Below are 7,500 nucleotides of genomic sequence, written 5' to 3'. Positions count from 1 at the left end.
TTGCTCACGATCCACAACTTCTATGACTTTATTTGATGATGATAGAGCTGAATTGATATAAAAAGGTAGCTTTTGATCGTCGGTTGTTCTAATACAAAACCTACCAATCTCAATTAGCGGTTACCTGGTTTCAGTAAATACTCTGGGAAGACGAAGGCTAGAAGAAGTTTTTGATAATCCTTTGAATTGTTGTCAAATTCATTCCAAATGGGGAAAATTTCGGGCAAGGGTCAAGACTAGGCCCACCTCTTATTGATGAATCTAAACCATTATCTTTGAAAACGATTACTTTGGTCAAGCATACTAACAACGGAGAAATTGTCCACGCGGGGAGAGAAACAGTTTCCTAAAACAAATTTTCAAAAAAATAATCTCAAAAATTGGTCGACAATATTTTGGATTTATTTTTGATGACCGCATTGCTTATAAATAATGTGATTTAGCACTTTAATATATAAAAATAGCTCGGGGGCCTTAACGTTAATTGGCCATTAAGCTGGGTTATTGTGTGCGTGTGCGTGTGTGTGTGTGTGTGTGTGTGTGCGTGTGTGTGTGTGTGTGTGTGTGTGTGTGTGTGTGTGTGTGTGTGCGTGTGTGTGTGTGTGTGTGTGTGTGTGGGGGGGGGGGGGTTACCATTAACAAAACAGATGCGAAGAACCCACCGTTTTCCAAGCGCATATCTCATCGATGCCATACACGCAATCATCAATCTCATCTCCAATTTGTTCACGTGAAATATAGTGAAACGCTTCATAGTAATAAGGGAGCTCTTTCAGGGGACATTTGAACGAAACATTCCCGTCCATCTCATTTGAAGCAGAACATTCCAGAAAATACTCATCCGATTTCTCGCGTGGACAATCGTCGAATCCATCGCAAGTTTTGCTTAGTGGAATCTTTCGGTTAGTTGAACAGCAGACGAAGTATCCGGCTGTATTGTTAAGATCACAGAACTCTTTGCTTTCATCCGAACCGTCCTGGCAGTCGAAAACTTTGTTACACCTGAAATTTTTTTCTTTAAATGTTTTGCATTATAGTTATTTGGTTGTTAAATTTGATCGCTGTTTTATGTAGCAACTTAGTCACGGTGGTCAAGCTCATGGGCAGTATTCTCGTTGTCGATGGTCTACTTCGATGTCCGGACACATTGATTTGCCAAAATTTGTTTTTGCAAGAAAAATTTGAAGCCATTTTTCTTGGGGAGTGTTGCTCAGAGAGTGAGTGATCTTTTGCTTCTCAACTTGGGTCGCAGGCACAAAGGCACCAAAGGCGTCCGACCGACGTACGACGTAGGCGTTTTGTAAAACTGAAGAGCCAGATATAGTTCGGCTATCTGTTAGTTATATTATACGGCTGGGTCAATGTGTGAACGCTAAAAACTATTAAAACGGTAGGAAATGTGGTTACTACGATGAATTTTTGCAGGAAGTTTGGTTAATGTGGCGAATTATTTTTTCGCCGTTTATGCGGTGAAAAACAATTGTTCCACACGATTCATCGCATTTTCTCAAAAAATATACCGCTAATTTTACCGCATTCATCGCTAAAATTGCCGATTATTTTCAAGTCAATTCACCGCATTTGCTACATTATTTTTCGTCAAAACTTTGACCCGGTTGTTAAGATGGTAGGTATAGACACGGTCTAGATTTTGTATGAGCTAAAGCTACCGGACGTTGAACTCCGAAACACTTGTCTGAGCATTTATGTTAGTATTTGTGTGCACCCCCCCCCCCCCTAAAAAAACCCCCAAATCTTACACCTATTTGGGGGTAAAATCTACAAATTCGCCCCAATACCCTCCGTTACCCGCATTACCCCCTTAATCTTACATCGTTCTGCCCCCCTAATATTACCCCTCTAATCTTACAATTTTTGGCGGGTATTTTTTTGGGGGGATGGGGGAAATCAGGGGGTAATTTCGACACGGGGGGATATACGGCTTGAAACGCGCAATACACTCTGGGATTTTTTAATCCTTATTGTCATATCCATATGAGTGGTCTTACCTCAGATTGGGATCGATGCAGGTCCCATCTCCACACTCGAACCTACCGAAGTGTGAACAACGTCCGCATAGTTTGGGGGACTCATCTGATCCAGAGGAACAGTCTACAATTGTGTCACACATCCACGACTGTGGAATGCAATACCCGTCTCCTTCACACTGCAAGTGGAGATGTTTCCTGTTCTACTCTAATTTGTTGCATCATTATGCAAGATCTTAATTTCTATGCGTGACAAGTATGGTATGACTGAGCGGAGGAATCAGTGAGAAATAATGTAAAAGTTGTGTAAATTAATGTAAATTACGTGAAAGTTGCGTAAAATAACAATCGACTGTTATTTTATGAAATCTCGCTGCTTGATTTATCGGAGATATTACGTCATTACGAGCGTCTACCGCGTTAATAAGTTTTAGAGTACATTTTCTCGTTTTTACTACTAGAATTCACTTTTCCTATGCTAACATTGTGCGTGTGAAAACTTCTCGGATGAAAAGGCTGTGCTCCATATGGAAATTTCAATCTGAGTTTTTCACTCTTATATTGGAAGTTCAAAAGTAAAAACTGCTTTCCACCACAAAATATGTCCGACGCAAGCGCGTTCCGCAAAGAATTGTGCGACAGATTAATTGCAGAACAATCCCTCATTTTATTAATCTTAAAATATTGCATCTTAAACTTGAGCAGCAGAAGGGTTAAAAGATTAAAATATTGTGAAAAACCCTTACAGACGAACGTAACTACATCTCACATTTATTTGATCCTATTTTTCATTTTACGGCTTTTAATTACTCCGTGGAAGCCAATTTTACAAAATTTAAGCGCGTGCCTCATTGAACGGAAATCGGCACCGGAAAGCGCCAGCAAGTTTCTTTGTAAGTAGTTTCTTTTGGGACCGACAGACGCTCGTTATAGTTTTAAAGGTGTAATTGCTAGGTAGAGTTTAAGTAACTTGATCACATAATTAAGAGGTAAAATTTTTTATTATATTTGGTTTCACTGAATTTAGCGTTCAATTGTTCCAGAAAAGTTCGTTGGTCGTCTTTCAAAACGTTTCTACAATTGTTTGGCCCAAGAGAGCAACATTATTGTTCCGCGTACACTTAATCAACGGGAGAAACTGTATGCTTAATTGCTATTTTGTGCAGTCAATTGAGCCGATCATGGTAGAGAGTTGTCAGTAATATCATTAGATTAGATAGATTTTTAACTTAGAAGTAGTTCTTGAAATTCCTTTTTTGTATTGTTTTTGAGGAGTTATTCAGGTTTACATTTTTTGTGAACATTTGATAAATAGTTCAAATCAAAATTTTTGTATCAAGTTGTTGTTAAAATTAACATTTTCGCTAAGACTTATACTCATTAATTACAGGTCTAATTAGCTTCATAAAATGTTGTGAAATAACTGTTTTTATTGTTTCCAATTGAAAGCTGATTTTTTGAGATTTTTTGTTGAAGTCTTGTCACATTTCTACAACAATGACAGGTCACAATGGAAGAGACAAAAACCTGAAGACTGATTGGCAAAAAGATTTACAAAATTAAAATTTTGTGAAATGAGCTTCCAACCGAACTTAGCTTCTTTTCTCAATTATTTCATTGATTGCATTTCACTTATTTTTCATTTTACGGCTTTTAATTGCTTTGTCGAAACCAAAACATTTTCGGCTCTGAACGGAAATCGTATCCGGAAAGCGCCAGCCACGTTCTTTTTAAGCAGTTTTTTGGTACCACTAGACGCTCGTAATGTTTTCAAACAAGAAATGATTAAGATTAGGTAACTTCACTGTTTAATAAGTTTAAAAAAGTGGTGAGATTTCTTATAATCGCCTTTTTTACCGCAATTAGAGCTCAGCTAGTCCAGAGAAATGTGATTTTTCTTCGACTCCTTTGCCCATGAGAGCAATATCATTGTCCCAACTTCACCTTATTAGCGGGAGGAACTATATGCTCAATTGTTTTTTTGTTCAGCCAATTTTGGCTGATCGATATATTCATCTTTTGAAGTGATGAATATTATCAATAGAAAGCTTTAACAGCTTTAAATTAGAAGTATTTTTTGAATTTCGTTTTCTTTTGCATTGTTTGTTGAGGACTTAAGACTTATACTCATTAATGACAAGTCTAACTGGCTCACTAAAAGTCACTAAAAGCCATCCTTTTATTAAATAAATTCAGTTGAAAGCCAATGATTTCTTCGACTTGGACACTATGAGTTTCGATGAATGCTTCCTTTTCTTTTGAAATTTATTCATTTTTGCGGATCGTCGTTGACGTCTTGTCAATTTTTTGCATAATTGACAGTTCCCATTGGAACAGATCAAAAATCAATTGAACATACATAAACTTGTCAAACAAAGGTGCGTGGTTTAAACGGCTCCAAAACTTTTTCTCTCAATTTCAGGTTTAGTTTTTGGTTTTTGCCGATATTTGCTTTTTTTTGTTAATCATCAGAGCCATTCTAAATAATGACAAGTCTAATTGGCATCATAAAACGACATGATTGAACGTAAATTTTGCCCTGTGGATTTCACGGTTTTATTAACTTTGATACTATGAGGTGTGATAACAATTTTTGTGACTTTTGAACAGTTGTTCAAATTCGTTGTTCAAATTTGTTGTTCAAATTTGGTGTTCGAATTGTTTTTTTTGTTGAACAACGTGTCACATTATCACAACAGTGACAAGTTTCATTTTCTAATTGAGTTTTTTTGTTTTTTGCTCCATTTATTTCCTTTTTTACTCTGAAGACGTATAGTCTGTATTGGTAAATCTAATTGGCTTCCTAGAAGAGCACAAGAGACAGTATCTATTGACTTCGGTTGAATGTCTAATGGTTTATTGACAAGTTTCGACGAAAAATTTGTGATAAAGGCTTCGAGATATTATTTTAAATCACATTTTAATTACAGAATTTTTGTGCTAGCATTTTTTTTCTGTTTTGTAGTCTTGGGAAGACTTGTACTTGGAAGTCAGAGCAATATTAGCAAGCACAACTCACCGAGCTGCCTTGAAAGTTTCGATTTATTAAGTTTGTGAAATCCGTAAATATGCGTTAAATCAGTTGAGTCTGCAATCTCCTTTAAAGTTCGATAGAAAGTTATAGATTTGCCGTCGTCTTTTTATGAAACAAGGTGTTGCACCGCGAAACAGACTTAGAATACTCCGAAAAATTTGTCTGAGCTCGTAACTATTTGTAACTCAATCTCAAGAAAAATTGGTCAAGGCCAAATTGTCAATGATGAAAAGTTACAAAAAATTGAGAATTGCGCCAATTGCAGTGAAAGTGTAGAAAAAATGCGGGGCGTTTGTTTATGTCTGGTGTAGACAGTAAACAAATTCAGTTTCAGTTCCGGTTGTTGAGTAAATCAGTGCGGAAAATTTGGTGAATACCATCGATATTTTAAACAGGAGTCCATCGCATTTTACTTGGATTCATCGTAAGTTTTATGACTATTACAACATTGTTTTCACCTTGGAATTGTTATCGAAAACCAAGACGAGGCAATGTTTCTGAATAAATTGTAGATGGCAATAACGGTGTAATGAAATCTCAGGTAAGCAATTTATTTCATTGGTAAGATATACAATTATTGTTATCGCGCACCCAGAATTGATTAAAATAATTACCGTGTTATATGATGGCTCTTGCAATTAGAAGTTTGTCTGTAGATTATAATTTGGTCCCCTCCTTGACAACTGAGTTTGATTATATCTGTCTTCAACAACAAATCAAATTTTGCTGCATTGATCGTCATATAAACAAAATGTTCGAAATGGTTGTTTTAAAATAAATTTCTTGTATTTCTCATTAAATGCTCTTGATATAGTAAAATCGTGAAACTTATGAACACGTGTGAAAGAAGACCAATGTAAAGATCCGTGAACAACTGTTTAAACAAAATTAGCGATGCAAAAACCAAAATGTTTCATCATCGTAATAGCAGAAGATTCTAATAGGAAACAGTTCCTCATAGCCATCACCACGGTAGCTGTTGCATCGTTTTATTGTGAAGTTTTCGTCTTTTTCTGTTGAATTATCTGTCCCATTTGAAGAATGTTTCTAAAAAAATATGCGCAAATTTGCATGACAAGAATGATCAACGCCGCGTTTTCATGAACGCTACACAGCAAAAATCGCTGACATGTTATTTTTTCGAAAGCAAAAAATAATTCGTACAGATTAAAATGAGAAAAAATTATTTCTCGAACTCGATTGTTCAACCATTATGTCAGATTTGTGTAAATTAATATGAAGAATGCTTGCCCAGGGGATGTTATAAGAATTTGACTCGAAAAATAATTTTCTGAGAAGGTATTCACTTAGACGTTCGATGCGACTCATAAGTCCTGTGTTGGCACAAAATACACTTCCATTCAATTCAGAGATCTCAATTACATGACCCATACTATTCAAAAAATTTGAGAAAGCTCGATAATGCGCACAAAAAAGCAATTCATAGTCTGACTAAATAAGGCAGATTGACATGCCCGGAGCGCATCGCCAGAGAGATTCAGTACTGGACCAGAAAAAAAATCATAATGGTTTTAAGGCGGGCCATTACTATGTTCAGGTCCGAGATTTCACTGTTTAGTATGATTTTAGTAAGACAAGATGAGTCATCAACTGACTTTCGTCTGAACATGAATTTGTTAATTCGGTTTGCGGTCTGGGCATAAACAAATTCTGTCTGCCCTGGTTATGGCCATATTAAAATGCCGCCTGGTTTTGATATGCACATAGCGTACATAATTACCCGCGCTTTCGCGCTTCTATTTGCTCAAGAGCCAATTATCTCGCGTCTCTCTCTCTCTCTCTCTCTCTCTCGCTCTCTCGCTCTCTCTCTCTCTCGCTATCTGTTTTGATCGTAATTAAAAATACATGCGTTTTCAATATAAATGAATTTATATCTAGTTGCAGAACTTGTTCTGCGTAAGAATTCAATTAATAGGCTCTGAAACTATGATTATAACTATGCTTTTGAGTTATAGTTTTTGAGTTTGTCTCATGCATTTGATTGATTTGAATTGCGGCCATTTGAATTGCGGCTCCTTGAATTGCGGCTCCTTGAATTGCGGCTCCTTGAATTGCGGCTCCTTGAATTGCGGCTCCTTGAATTGCGGCTCCTTGAATTGCGGCTCCTCCGACCTCCGTCTCCGACCTCTAAACTCTTCTCCCGACATCAATGTCAGGCAGGATGGCTGGTGTGAATAATGTTCATGTAAGTTCAGTAACGTGAACGGAAGGTCGCAGAGAATAACTTCCAACATCGGGAGGTGAACGCCTGAAGTAAATAGATCAAATTAAATGAAATAATTACCATGATGGGGGGGTTTACCTGACCACTAAGCTGGGGGGGGGGCTAAAATAGGAAAAGAATAAGCGGGGGGGGGGGCTAAGCTGATGTTCTCTAGTCGATTGATTCATGTAGTTTCACCCTAAAGTAGGAAAGAATAAGCTGGGGGGGGGGCTAAAATAGGAAAGAATTAGCTT

This window comes from Convolutriloba macropyga, chromosome 9 (assembly GCF_964194025.1).
Source record: "Convolutriloba macropyga chromosome 9, txConMacr16.3, whole genome shotgun sequence".
Lineage (NCBI taxonomy): Eukaryota > Metazoa > Xenacoelomorpha > Acoela > Convolutidae > Convolutriloba > Convolutriloba macropyga.
The sequence above is the reverse complement of the archived record's forward strand: the minus strand, read 5'-3'. Positions refer to the sequence as shown.